Source organism: Miniopterus schreibersii (assembly GCF_964146895.1).
Source record: "Miniopterus schreibersii genome assembly, chromosome: 15".
NCBI classification, from domain to species: Eukaryota; Metazoa; Chordata; class Mammalia; order Chiroptera; family Miniopteridae; genus Miniopterus; species Miniopterus schreibersii.
In genome coordinates, this window is record NC_138115.1 from 31,323,835 (window position 1) to 31,339,535 (window position 15,701).

Genomic DNA, 15,701 nt, shown 5'->3' on the forward strand with positions numbered 1-15,701 from the left:
TGCCATCAGGGAATGTAGCTATAGTACTTCTCTATTGAGCGTGATTCCTGCCCGCTCAGTTTACTTGATCTTTTCCAATATCTATTTTGTTTAACACAGAGTCTCCTGGGGTTTTTTTCTTTTTTGATTTTAGAGAGAAAGGAAGAGAGAAAGAGAAAGAGAGAGAGATCTACAGAGAGAAACATTGATAGCTGCCTCCTGTACGTGCCCCAACTGGAGATCAAACCCAAAACTTAGGTATGTGCCCTGACCAGGAACTGATCCTACAACCTTTTGGTGTAGGGCATGATGCTCCAACCAACTGAGCCACCCGCCCAGGGCTAACACAGAGGTTTTGGTCTTCCCTTCCTCTTTCTTTCCAAATCTAAAGCCAATTTCTATTTCCAAGGAAAGTAATAAGTTAATTAATTAAGTGCTCATTACAAGACATGTTCTTGTTTTTCCAGAAACTATCAGCAGGAAGAGACAGAAAGGTGATGTGTTTCCAATAAAGATAACAATTTATGAAATTTATTGCAAGTGTACACTGTGCCAGATTAGAGTTGACAGATAAAACACAGGTCGCCTCTATTTTTATTTGCTAAATCTAGTGGGAAACCATGCTGGAGACTTTACATAGTTTATCTGGAATATCTATCACGACTCTACAACAGAGGATGAAAATGGCCAAACTGGAGTTTGAATCCAGCTGTGTCTCGTTTCTGAGCCTAGGCTTCTGCTTTATTTATTTCTTGTTCATGTGACTATAGGAGTCCACATAGTAAAGGTCAGTGAGAATACACAGTGGACTTGAACTTGTGCTGAGCTGATCCTGTCTTCTAGGAAGGAGGCGACTTATCTCTAGGAATTAAGCCTCTACCTGGGAGCCAGAGGGGACTTAGAGAGGAAATTGTCAAAAGGCTTAACTATTCAGAAAAGAGGCGAGAGTGAGAAAAACCTTACATTCTTTGACCTTAAAAATTTTTATTTTTTATGGTTTGAAACAGCATGTTCTGAAACATGATTTAAATAGGGGGCACACTAGGAGCTAACAATATGAACAGAAAGCTCTTACTGCCCCACCACCCCAAACTCTCAAAAGCTAATTACACAATCACCTCTGATTTCCCTTTCGGCAAAGGTTCTGGATTTAATAAAGAGATATTTTTTTCTTTTTAAATTACAAAAATGATGGAATGTCTATTTTTCTTTAATTTTAAAAACATCAAAAAATATTCCAAATGAAATTATAGCTATGGTTACATAATAGTTGAAAGACTTCAAGACAGATCATAGTTCACTTTCTTGAACCAATCTGTGAGTCCTACCCATTTTCCAGAGGGACAAATCCAGTCCAGAGGTCTAAAGTGGCCTTTCATCAATGATAATAGTGATCATAAAGATGAAGTGAAGTTGCATCTTATCAATGGGGCAGATGTAAGTGCAGCTTAGAGTAATGTTTCCAGGCTTTGGACATTCATATATTACCTACACGATTCTTTTTAACCCTCACTCGAGAATGTGCTTTTTATTGATTTGAGAGAGATTGAGAAAGAGAGAGAGAGAAGGAGAGAGAGAGAAATGAAGACATTAATCAGCTGCATCCCATATGGGCCCTGACTGGAGGTCGAGCCCAAAACCTAGGTATTTGTCCTGATGGGGAATCCAACTCACAGCCTTTTTGGTGCATGGGACAATGCTCCAACCAACTGAGCCACCCAGTGGGGCTACAGGATTTTTGCAATATCAATATCCTCCTTCTATTTACTTATTATTTTTTTTAAATCAAGTCACTGTTTTAACTTAAATATAAATTTAACCTTAAACTAAGTAATAATATGCATGACATTCTGGTTTTGATATATTTGTTTCTAGTAAACACCAAATCACAAAGATAACTTAAAATTTAAAACATTTCTTTGTGAGCTCCCTAAAATCACCCAGTATACCCATGTACCCATGGTGGTATATACACAATACTTTAGGAATCATTGGCTTAGAGGGGGGTCTGCAAACTTCGGCTTGTTGCCCGTTTGTGAAAATAAAGTTTTATTGGAACACAGCTAGGTCTATGCATTTTTGTATTGTCTATGGCTGCTTTTGTGCTACAATAGCAGAGTTGAGTAGTTGCTGCAGAGACCATATATTCTGCAAAACTGAATATATTTAGCATATGTCCTTTATAGAAAAGTTTACCAACCCCTGGCCTGAAGGGAAACTCCCCGGGTGGGTTTTGTCCATTCTCATGAACTGCCCTCTGGTTCCCATTCATGACCCAAGTCCCCTTCTCCTTGGAAGTGTCTTTCACCAGATTAGAGAAAATTCCCTGAAGCATAGGCTGAGCCCACAGTGTTTAATGAAGGCCTATTGATAGATCTGCACCAAATGTCAATTTGCTGCAGGAACTAGATGTCTCATTATCTCCAACCAGCTGGACTGAACATTCTCGTATTATTCTTCTCTCTAGTCTTCAAAATGGCATGTCAAGATGGGATGTCAAGCTTGAAAACTGACTGGGAATAAAATTTCCACATCGAGGTGGCTGTCATCCGTAGCTCTGATTTCTATATTCATGGCAAGTTTGGGCAGCTTCTGTTTGGGGTAAAGTTGAAAATTGTTAAGCAGAAAAGTAATTTTCATCAGGTAAAGGAAGGGAAAACCTGTGAAGTTGTGTCACCTTGTGTTACACTGTCTGACATTTTTTTTCTTAGTTGTTTCTTGTGGAAGGAGCTAAAAGTTCTTATATAAAAACAACTGAGAATTGCTCATTTTAAGACCAAAGAGAAACGGCCAGTGTATGTGTGTTCGCTATTGCTTGCTCTGGAAATGTGTTTTTATTACTTATTACTATTGTTGTTCATCATTGGATAGTAGCATTAAGATATATAATTTATATCCAATTGATAAGATAAGGAGATGTCACAATTAAGCATTTTTAGTATAAGCTTATTTCTTCAAGATGTTTATGGATTGAGCAATCACATGAAGGAGATATTGATATATTATAGAGAAGACAATGATTTATTGCTGTGTGTGTATGTGTTTGTGTGTTTAGGATGGAGAAGGATTGGGAAGGTATTCACAGAGGCATTTTATTTGGGTCTGGAAGGATGAGTAGCAGTTTTTAGGTGAGGAAGCTGTTGGAAGACATTTCAGGCAGAAGGACCAGTCCACCTCTTACAGCAGTCAATGATAAGCTTCTACGAGAAGCATTAGTTGCATCTTCATTGTCCGTAGCAAGTTTGACCCTGACCAGCCTTTAGGGACAGGTCTGCTTGGTGGGACTTTTGTGAAAGAGCCACTTGTTCTCAAGAAAAAGATATGCTTCCTTGTCTTTGGGGCAAGAATATGCACCCCCTAACTCCTGATGCTTTGGCCTGGCTCACCAAACCACATGACTTTTGCACCTTGGTCTCTTTTGAAGCAGTAGGGATTCAGGTTTGAGAAGGGAGATAAGACCCGTGCCCCGGCCTCACTGTTGCTTAAAGATTTCCTTTCTTGGGTGTCCCCAGAGGGTGAGACTCAGAAGCCTCACACCATAACACAGTATCTTTCTGATTTCTCTGATCTGGGCCTCCCTGCCAATTCCCCATTGGCACCTGCAGCAGGGATGGAACCAGTGAGCAGATGCCCACTTGTCCTGGGGTTCTGCATCAGAATAACGTCTAAATGCTCTTTGCATTTTTTGTGAATATTTTTGGATTCATATAGTTCATTGAATCACTGCATGTAGAAGTGGAAGGTATCTTAGAGTTCATCTGCTTCAAGTCTTTTGTTTTATTTCAAGGTGAAAACTGTGGCTCAGAGAGGGCAACTGAATTGGATGGTCCAAGAATGGTCAACGTGGCCCCCTCCCTCCCTCCCTTCTTTCCTCCCTTCTTTCCTCCCTTCTTTCCTCCCTTCTTTCCTTCCTTCTTTCCTTCCTCCTTCCTTCCTTTTTTCCTTCCTTCTTTCCTTCTTTCCTTCCTTCCTTCCTTCCTTCTTTCCTTCCTTCCTTCCTTCCTTCCTTCCTTCCTTCCTTCCTTCCTTCCTTCCTTCCTTCCTTCTTTCCTTCCTTCTTTATGCAAATATGTATCCAGCACCTACTATGTTCCAGGTAATCTTCTAGGCAAGTTGGGACATGTCAGTGAACAAAATAATGAAACATCTCTGTCTTCGTGGATCCTACATGCTATTGAGGAAACAGGTATTAGACAACATACATAATGAATGAGTTATACAACATGGTAAGAACTATGGAAAAAACCCAGTGCAAGATTACTGGGTGGAATGAGGGAAGAATATTGTGTTAAATAGAGTGGTCAGGACAGGATTGGTTGAGAAGGTGACCTTTGAGCAAAAGCTTAAAGGCAGTGAGACTTTGCTGTGTGAATATCTGGAGGGGGGGGTATTCTAAAGTATTCTCTAGAATATTCTCAACCTAGAATATTCCAGGTAGAGAGAACAGCCAATGCACAGGCACTGAGGTAAGAGTTTGTCTGATATGCTCAAAAAAAAAAATTAAAAAATGGCAATGGGTCCAGAGAGACTGGAGTGTAATAAATGAAGAGCAGAAAATAGAAGATGAGATCAGAGGAGTGGCAGGTTTATGATTATCTTGTAAATGATTATAAAGGACTTTGGCTTTTTATTTTGAGTAGGATGGGAAATCAGTGGGGAATTTTGAAGCAGAGGAATGACATCATTTGATTTATATTTACAAAGGATAATCCTGTCTGCTGATTAGGCATAGACTCTGAGAGGACAAGGGGAGATGTGGGGAACCCAGTCAGTGCTCTTTCTCAGACCAAGAGGTGGTGAAATATTGTATTGAATTGTGGTGTTAGATGACTCCAGAGGTTTGTTTGTTTTTGTTGTTGTTGTTGTTTTTTGTTTTTTTTTGTTTTTTGACCTGAATGATGGGAAAGATGGAGATGCCATCTACTTAGAGCAGGTTTGAGAGGAAAAATCAGGAGTTTAGTTTTGGACATGTCGAATTAGCCTATGAGACATCTAAGTGGAGTTGTTAAACAAGTGGCCATGTGGCAAAGTCTAGAACTTAGGAAAAAGCTCTGGAATGAATAAGTAAATTTGGAAGTAGCCATTGTATATGTGGTATTTAAATTTATAAGACTCAATGGAACTGTAAGGATAGTGTGTATAAATCGAGAAGAAGAGGTGATCAAGGATTCAACCCTGGTCACCTCAATATTAAGAGGTCAGGAAAAAAGAAACCAAGAATGAAGGCTAAGTAGGTACAACCAGGGATGTAAGAGGAAAACCAGGAGAGAGCGGTGTCCTAGAACCCAGGCGAAGCAAGTTTAATTAGGAAGGAGGGTGTGAGGAACTGTGTTAACGGTGCTGAAGGACCAAGGAAGATGAGAACTGAAAACTGACCACTGGGCTTAGCCATACGGAGGAGACCGTAAGGAGAGCAGCATTGGTGGAGCGGTGGCAGAAAACGCCGAGTTGGAGTGGATTAATGTGAAAATAAGAGAACTGTAGGTGGGAGGTATGAATAACACTTTCAAGGGTTTTGCTGCAAGGAAAGGAAAGAATTGAAGTGGCAGCTACAGGAAAAGTGGGAAGCTCCAGAAAGGATTTTTTAAGATGGGAGAAATAACATGTTTGCTAACGGATACAGATGATTTAGTAGAGGGTGAAAATTCGACGGTAGGAGAGAGAAGGGAGAATTGTTAGAAGAGCATCCTTAAGCAGTCCAGAGGGGTGGGGTCAAGCGCAAGGATGAGGGATCGTTTTTAGATAGGAGTGTGGTTAATTCATAGGTTAGCAGGTGAGCTGAAAATGTGGCCTTGCAGGTGGTAGATGGGTAGGAGGGGTGGCAGAGTTTGCCAGGCTTTACTGTTTCAAATTTCTCCATGAAGAAGAAAGAGAATTGGCTGAGAGTAAGAAGGGGACGGGTATTGGGGGTTTGAGGACAGAAGATGTGAGAAAGTCCTTCCAAAGAGAAGGAAAGGGAATGGACTAGGAAAATACAGCATTAAGTCTCCCTCCCTCCCTCCCTCCCTCCCTCCTTCCCTCCCTCCCTCCCTCCCTCCCTCCCTCCCTCCCTCCCTCCCTCCCTCCCTCCCTCCCTCCCTTCCCTCCTCCCTCCCTCCCTCCCTCCCTCCCTCCCTCCCTCCCTCCCTCCCTCCCTCCCTCCCTTCCCTCCTCCCTCCCTCCCTCCCTCCCTCCCTCCCTCCCTCCCTCCCTCCCTCCCTCCCTCCCTCCCTCCCTTCCTTCCTTCCTTCCCTCCTTCCTTCCTTCCTTCCTTCCTTCTTTTTCCCCCCTTTAATCCAGCTTTCTCTTGAATGCCTATAACCCATGAAACACAGGGGACCTGTGACTGAAGGTACAACCCTTTTTCCCAGACAGCCCTATTGGGAGAGTCAGCCCTGGTCCAAGTCAGTGTCCTGAGTGAGTCAGGCAGGCGTCAGGCCCACCTCGCAGCCGTCAAAGCTGCTCCCGCAGGCAACTGTAGACGGTTAGAAACGGGCAGTCAGAATGCCAGCGGCGGAGTTCTGCAGGAGCGCAGAAATCCCAAACCCAGCAGCGAAACTGAATTTGCCTCACTCCCACACACAGGCTCTCCAATTTCATTATTTAAGGAGGCTGTTCTCCTAAGTCAGTTGTCTAGAAATATGGTTCGGGTGATTTCTCAGAACTAGATTAAAAACATTTTCTTATACTGCAATGTTTTCAGAATATATCCAAGCCAAAGCTATTCATCACGCGACTCAGCTAAAGATTGTGGTCACTATTTCTCTTTCAAGGACTCTCAACATCTGATGGGTGCTTGGAGCATGCCATGTGAACTGGACATTGTCCTTATTCATGGGGACCCAAAACAGAGCAATGTAGAATTTATAGATTGTTTCAATTACAAGAGGGAAACTGAAACCTTCGTAGGGAATGCAGTGGCTAGGTATCCCATTCTAAATAGCTTTTCTTAAAATTCTGAGCTTTATTTCAAACAATATGAGCTTGGTTGTTTTTCATCTTTCCCAGCACATCATTTGGCTCCTATTTTCACTGTGTTGGCCTCTCCCTTGCCTCTTCCCTTATTGTGTTAATATGCTCTCAATGATCGAGGGGCTGGAAGTTGCTCAAAATAATTCAGGTTGACTAAAACTAGATACGTTCTAACTAAAAATGGACTTTAGAGGTCTGACCAGGAAGCGCACATATTTCTAGGGGAGACCACTTAAAAAATGAGCTAAAATCATATCTATAAGAGAGATGGTGCTGTAATATCTTCATCCCACTGGCCAGCAAATCTATGGAGTGACCTGTGCTTGTGTTCTGTGTCAAGTCTGTCCTCTGTTCTGATACAGATTCCTCCACACTGCTAGCCGTCCATCCAACACTTCCTCATGATCAATTGGTGGGTCCTCTCTTCCTTTGCTATGGTCACTTGTGAAACTCCCTGGGACAGACCCCTGGGAGGGACAAGACTCCCTCACTATGAGTCCATTAGAAGGGTGGATGTGTAATAAGTAACATATCCTTTACTCCCACACCCCCATTACACTATTCTCAGCACACACCACTCAGGGTTGTACGGAGATTCTACACTTTACTGAAGGGTTGAGAGAGGATGTTAAACTGGAGGTTAAATTTTACTTTTTTTGCAGTCTTTAAGGGAAAAACACAGGAGAATATACCCTCCGAGGGAGTTCTCTGGCAAAACACCCTCCGCTTTCCATCCTATTACTGTGCCTTCACATGTTTGCCTCTCCCTGTGAGAGCTGATCCTTTCCCCACTTTTTAACCTTGTATTTGTGACTTTCCACCCAACTTGTAGGAAACCCCATTTCTCATATGGTGGGGGGGGGGTCTCAGATTCTTGGCCCATGCAGCGAGCCACTAGGTCTACCATGAAGCCACCTCCCTAAAAGGCCTTCCCCAGGAATAGTCCTAGAGTCCCATGTTTGTGGGACCTGACAACCTCCTCCCTCTTCCCAGTTGAGACACTGTCTTTCTTTCTGACCCCTCAAGGATATTTTCTTCTTTCTTCCTTCTTCTCTGAGACATATAATAACTTCAAGGAGTTTGGGCCTTCACAGGGACTCATCAGAAACTTCAGCTTCCTGTTCTGCAAAACCCCCTGTTTCAAGGAACTACAAAGAGCCTGCCTAGTTTCTTGAAACAGAAATGGGGTAGGAAGAAAAAATATGGAGGCCAAAATAAAACTAATATCGCAATAATTTTTCATGTGTATTTCTGTTAACATCTGTATGTGTAAGTTCTCTTGTCATTTGAAGAAAATAATGACCTCTATTTCCGGGGTGCAGTATGAAATTTCCTTAAAGGCTCCTTTGGACAAGCCACAAAAATACCTTAAGATGGAATGGTGTGTGTCTTCGGAAGACTTTTCTTAAGGCCTTCCAAGAAGATTCTGAGATGAGGATTTATGTGAAAGTATTTTTAGAAAAAGTCATCGGGGCAATAGGGAACTGGGACCAGGCAGGAACAATCTAAGAAAGGGGGCTGTGTTGGGAAAAGTCCCCAGAGGAGCTCTTTGGCTCTATCCCCAGAGGAATTCTGAAAACAGTGGAGATCACACCTCAAAGTTGCCCTAACCAAGAGGCAAGCAAGATGCAGTACTTGTACCCCTGCACCTGTCAGTAATTGGTTAAAAACTATTGGGGGGTGGATGTCAGTTCCCAGGCACTTGGCGGTCTCTCCAGGCGCACAGGTAAAATGGTCTCCTGCAGCCAGGGGCAGCCCTCTGACAAAGAGACGAACATGCTAGATCTTGCAAGTGTGGCAGATTGTATTTTCCCAAAATGGTATAACACTCCCTCCCGCTCCACATGCTCTCTTCACAATATGACTTTGACACTTCCCGTTGAGAGATGGAATCTATGTTTCTTTCCCTTGAACTTGTGCAGGTCTCTGTGACTGCTTCCATGTATAGAATGCAGAAATGACACTACAGAGGCTAAGTTAAAAAAAGATCCTGCACATTCTGCCTCATTCTATTGTGAGACTTGCCTTTGGATCCCTGAGCTGCTATGTAAAACATCTGAGGCCAGCATTCTGTGAGGGAGCCAATTTGCTCCATTGAGAGACCTGTGTAGAAAGGAATTGGCAGCCAGCATCCAATTGCCAGCCATGTGAGTGAGCCAGCTTGGAAATGGGTCCTCCAGCCCAGCCTAGCCTCCCCATCTGATGCCATTCCAGCTAACGTCAAGATGAGCTGCTCCCACTGAGCCCTGCTCACCTTGGAGATTCATGAACAAAATGATATTATTGTTTTAAATTAGGTTTTAAGGTGTGTGTGTGTGTCTTTGCATATAAGAAGATCCATTGCCTTTTACAACCTAGCTTTGGAAGTCATATAGCAACACTTTCTCTAAAGTCACAGATCCACCCAGATTCAAGAGGAGGGAACATAGACCCAAACTCCCCATAACAGGAATGTCAATGTCATATTGTGGGAAGAATGTGTGGGATGAGAGATCTTCTTAAGGTCATCTTGGAAAATGCAATGTGTCCCATCGGGAAATCTGAAAACCACTGGGCAGTGTTACAAGGAGTCACCTCCAAATGCTGGTGTGGGTTGTGACTAATGTTTATCAGACTTGAGACACTGAACATCAGAGGCCATGGCTTCTTTATCTTTGAATGTTTTGCACACAGAACAGTGTTGGATTCATAGTAATTGCTCAACGAATGTTTATTACATAAATGAGTGGTGGTATTTAAATTTCATCTGACCCAACCCTCACAACCAGTGTTTCCAGTTTCATTAAGGTTGGGGGAGGTGGAGACTAAGAAAGCTAAAAATCATACGGCCTTATAAGAAGCCTTATAAAGCTGCTGGTGACAGTGGTGAGACAAAGCCTGACTCCAGTTGGCAGAAATGGCGTTGTTAACCAGTGGCCTCAGCAAGGTCATAGTCCATGGAGAATGAGACGAAGGAAGCAGCATTTTCCATGTAGAGCCACTGTGCAGTGGGTTGCATGTGTCACCATTGACAGCAGCAGTAGTAATAATAAGTTATTATTATAATAATTATAACAATGACAATAATTATAACATTAACTAAGTTGGCTATAAACCATCTATGTGCCAAAGGCTTTAGAAAGGTATCTCTGTGATCTCAAGAACCATCGAGCAAGGCAGGCATTCTTATCTTTATATTTTTAGATGATGAAACTGTGATTAACAAAGATTAAGTACTTTTACCAAGATCACACCCTATTAAGAGCAGAGCTGGGATTTGAACAAAATAGGCCTGATCCGAAAGTGTGTGCTTAATCGGCTCCATCCTGTGTCTTCCCCAGGAGCTTTCAATGGTCACTGAGGAATCTCAGATCCCTACTGGGAACATAAAGGATTTGGAAGTTTGAGAGGCCGGGGATTTTCAGGGTTGGGATAATTGAAATAGTCATCAAGTTCTTGACAGTTCTCTTTCTGACTGGTGTGACCTAGAAAGCAAATGTTACATTAGAATATAGAAAGTGAGTGAATACGTCACGGGGAAAAAGAACTTGCTTTCTGAGCGTTTCAATTTCCCTGTATTTCGGGGCTTTGGATCTTGAAGACACATCCCCTGAAGTCGTTATCTGAATGGAATGAGAGGTGACGGCCATTCCCAGAGCAGCTCAAACCACCTCATTACCTACTTGCAAATGGTCATTGAGGGAAAGCTACAATAAATCTGGGTTTATGAACATACCCACTTGTTTCCCATTCATTTTGCTTCTGGCATTACTTATGCATTCACCTCCACTATAAGTGACTCTTTTTAAGTCAGTTTATTATTTATTTATTTATTTATTTATTTAATCATCTTCCAGTTTTTTAAATTTTCTTTTTCTTTTTTTAAAAATTTATCTTTACTGTTGAGAGTATTACAGGTGCCCCATTCCCCCCCCCCAATTGACCCCCTCCACTTCTCTCCCACTCCCTCCCCAGGCCTTCACCCCGTTATTGACTGTGGCCATGGGTTATGTATATATGCCTATAACTTCTTTGGTTAATCTCTTCCTACCCTCCACCCCCCTTCCCTCTTTCCTCTGAAATATGATCATCTGTTGCCTGCATCAATGTCTTTGGATCTATTTAGTTCATCAGATTCTTTTGTTCATTAGCTTCTTGTTAAAGAAGACTCTTCAACTTTTCCTGTAGTGCTGGTCTGGTGGTGATGAACTCCTTTAGCTTTTTCTTATCTGTGAAGCTCTTTATCTGACCTTCAATTCTAAATGATAGCTTTGCTGGGTAGAGCAATCTTGGCTATAGTTCCATGTTTTCCATCACTTTGACTATTTCTTGCCACTCCCTTCTGGCCTGTAAGGTTTCTGTTGAGAAATCAGATGACAGTCGTATGGGTGCTCCCTTGTAGGTAACTAACTGCTTTTAAGATTCTCTCTTTGTCTTTAACTTTTGGCATTTTAATTATGATGTGCCTTGCTGTGGGCCTCTTTGGGTTCCTCTTGTTTGGGACCCTCTGTGCTTCCTGGACTTGTAAGTCTATTTCTCTCCAAAGGTAGGAGAGGTTTTCTGTAATTATTTTTTCAAATAGGTTTTCAATTTCTTGGTTTCTTTCTTCCCCTTCTGGCACCTCAATAATACTACTGTTGGGCCTCTCAAAGTTGTCCCAGAGGCTCCTTATACTATCTTCATATTTCTGGATTCCTTTTTCTTTTTGCTCTTCTGGTTGTTTTTTTTTGTTTCCTCATGTTCCAAATTGCTGATTTGATTCTCAATGTCCTCTACTCTACTGTTGATTCCCTGTAAATTATTCTTCATTTCAGTTCGTGTAGCCTTCATTCCAAATTGGTCCTTTATTATGTTATCGATTTTCTCAGTTATTTCCCTAATAGTATGCTTAAACATCCTTATAAACAAAATTCTGAGCTCTGTATCTGTTAGCTTGCTTGGATCTATTTCATTTAGTTCCTCTTCTAGAGATTTCTAATGTTCTTTCCTTTGTGACATGTTTCTTTGCCTCCACATTTTGGCTGCTTCCAGGTGTTTGTTTGTATGTATTAGGTAGAGCTGCTATGTCTCCTGGAATTGGTAGAGTGGCTTTGTGTAGTAGGTGTCCTGTAGTGCCCAGTGGCTCAGCCTCCCCAGTCACCTGAGCTGGGCCTTCTAGGTGCTCCCCTGTGTGGGCTGTGTGCACTGTCCTGTAGTAGTTGACCCTTGGTTGCTGTTGGCATCACCAGGCCAATCGGCTGTGAGGACCAGCTGCAACTACAGCCAGAGAGCTGCTGTGCTGGAGACACCCCTATGGAGCAGGATTTGCTTCAGTGGAGCTTTGGTGTTCACCAAGTGCGCCCCTTGAGTGTGTCACTCGTGGCTGTGGTAGGGTTGTAATCCAGCGTGGTTGAGTCTGACCACCAGGTGCACTGTCTCTGGGGCCTCCCGGGAGGTGCAAAGTCAGCCTCTGCCAGTGCCTTGCCCAGGGCCACCCAGCATGAGCTACACAGCAAACCGTAGTTGGCTGCTACTTGTGCTGGGCTTGGAGGTGCCCAGGAGAGGCCAAGCTATGAGCCAGTGCAGGCTGCCGCTAGTGCCAGGCCTGGGGCCACTTATCAAGCCGTATGGGGCCCGCTGCTGCTGTTTGAGAGATTTTAGGAAAGTCCTAAGCATGAGGCTCGAGGGGCCACTTGCACAGAAAAGCCCCTGGAAATGGCCTGGATGGGCTGCAGGTGGGGAGGGGCGGGGCCTCCGGGAATCACGGGGCGGGGCCAAGGGTGTGAGTTGGGCGCTGGCGACTCAAACATGGCGCCTGCCTGCCGGCTGTGTGCCGGGAGGACTCGCCAAAGCAGCAACGGCCTCTGCCAGCTCTTCTGCCTGGGAGGAAGCCGCCCCTCCACCTCTCGCCCCGACTTCAGGCAGGTTAGTTCCCCCCCGAGTGTCCCAGGTCCTTTCAGGCTGCTGCCCGGCGCTGGGGCTGAGGGAGCGTCCGAGTGAGTCCGCGCCGGGCCCTTTAGAGGAGCTGCTGGGGCTCCCGCAGCCTCCGGGACCCTCAGGGACAGTCCCCGCTGGTTTCACAGCCCGAAGGTGTGGGGACGTCTCTTCCCGGCCCTGGGGCCCTGCTGTGGGGCTGGGACCCCTCACTCCTCCGGGAAACCTCTGCCCCCGAGATGTCCTCCCGGGTTTAACCCACGGCACCGGGGGTGGGCCCGCGGCCTTGTCTCCCAGATTCAGCCCCATCCGCTGCGTCTCCGCCCCTCCTACAGGTCTCGGTGCTTCTTCAGGTCCCTGGTTGTGGGGCTTTTGTGCAGCCGGCTTTCAGGAGGCTCTGAGTGACGGTGGTTCTGTGTTTTAGTTATAATTTTGATGTGGTTGCGGAGGCGGCGGGTGCAGCTGTGACCTGCGCCGCCATCTTGTTCCCGCCCCATCCTAGGTCAGTTTTTTAAAATGTTCATTTTCATCAAATGTTAGCATGCACATGATTTAAAGAGTCAAACTGTGTTACAAGGTTTGACATGAAAACAGTAACCCTCGCCCTGCCTCCTTTACTCCTCCCTAGGAGACAACCGTTCTCCTCTTTTAGTGGATCCTTTCGGTATTTACCACCACGGTTTAAAGTAACATTTTTCCGTTGGGCGTTATCTATCGAGGCCCTGATATCAGAGGATTTACCTCTCTGAATCCCCACCTCGCCCGTCACCCTCCTTCCCATTCTCCTGTCCTAGTATCGTTGTATCAGTTAGATCAGTACTCGGGGTTTACCCTACGACAATGCGAATTATTTACAGCGGAGTCGCGGAGTATTCTAGAATAACTATTCTGCACTGCCTTTTGTTTTCCACAGTGAAACCGTCCTTTGTTTTCTTGTGTAATTTTCTATGTGCCTTTCCCTAAATTAAACCCCAAAATTTCACCAGCTGTTCAATTCACCTTTCAATATATATTCTGATGCACCAGGGGTTATTCTGATTTCATTTTCTGTGCTGGAACAGTCTTCCGTGCTCCGATATGGACTGATTACTTTCTATCCTGGCTGTCCGCTGCTCTTCTGGGATTGCCTTTACCCATCATTTTGGGGAGCCTGGTGTTGTTTTCCCTGTTTCCTGAACCCAAATCTTTTTCTTTATGGTTTATTCTCTTTTAAAAAAATTTTTGATCACATGCCTATACCAGTAAATGCCTGAAAAATAATGCATAAAGATAAACTATAGCTTTAGAGATACATAGTTTAATATAACGGTGGATAAAGATTGGGAGGGGGTCCATTGGAAGTTTCTAAAGATGGCAATGTTCTTTTTCCCCCCCTAACGTGGCTGGTGGTTACATGAATATTCCCTATTTGATAAGTTATTGAGCTATACATTTTTATTTTCTACACTACTGTGTATGGATAATATATTTGACCATAAAAAGCATAAAAATAAAAAAGGGTTTAAATCAGTACTTGATAGGTACTATAGCCTCATTAATTTTTGGCTGTTAGTGTTATTGTTAAAGCAGCAGTTTCAACCAGTGGAAATTTCCCCACTTAGGGGACATTTGGCAATGTCTAGAGACATTCTTGGATGTTTCAGTTGGGGAAGGGGAATGGTGCTACTGCATCTATTGGGTCCAGGCCAGGATGCTGCTAAACATCCTGGAGTGTACAGGATAGCTCCCTACAACACAGAATTATCTGGCTCAAAATGCCAATAAATGGCCCTGAGGTTGAGACGCCCTATTGTAAAGGCTCTCATATGATATGTAGCATCCAGTAGTCCTCAGAGAATGGTCATCCCCACCCTCATCACTAACTACACTCCTTACTTACGTCTGTTTAGTTTCCTTGTTAATTATATCACTGCTTCAATATGGTAACGATGCACATGGCTTGATTCCTTCAAGGTCAAATACTGATAAGCTTTAAATAGATGGGAACAGCCAGGGTTTCCTGTTAAATCACTTGGCTAACGGTAATGTCCTATTTGCTGGCCATGAACTCAGCTCTCCAGAGTCACCAGATGTACCAGGCCTATGCTACATCTTATCTTATCTTCTGACTGGCAAGGGTTAACTCTTGTGTTCTTGACGTCTTTTTCCTGTAAATTCAATCTTTCTCATTATAGGTCTGTCTCCTCAGGCAGCAGTGGCGGTGGGCCAGTGGATGTCATTTATATCATCTTTGCTTAAGGTCCAGAGACTTGGACAAATGGGTACAACTCAAGGGCCGTAGGCACACTGAACATGTCTTTCTCCGAACATATCTAAAGATATATTGAGCCACAGTGGTTGGCTTTTTCCAGACACAATGATCGGCTACACTACATTAAAATAATCTCAAATAATAATATATCTTTAAAATAACTCACTTAGAGAAGATTATACGTAATTGAAAATTACTGTTTCAGTGTTTTTCCTGGTTGAGGTAAGAACCTCAAAAGGGAATAAAATAAATTGATACCTATCTATGGCATATTGATTTGATGGAACAAGTGGGAAACAATGATTAATCTGATTGTTTAGTAAAGCTTCATATGACTTCATAATATAATAAGTAGAATAATATATGTGAATCCTATTAAACCAAGTAATTTTCTTTTAAATGATTTCATCCCTTCTCTAAACCACTCTGCCTTAAAAAAATGCTTTATAAACTTTGGAATTCCAGAAGCTGAGTTAGGTATGATTTAATAACTCATGCCTTTGATTTGGACTATTTCTCACATCGCGCCTTATGGTTTGTATTTTTTCTTTGTGTGCTTCAAGCAACAACTTTCTCCTGGAGACCGTCCCTTGCTCTGAAGTCATCCTGTGAGAAGCTATCTCTAGAA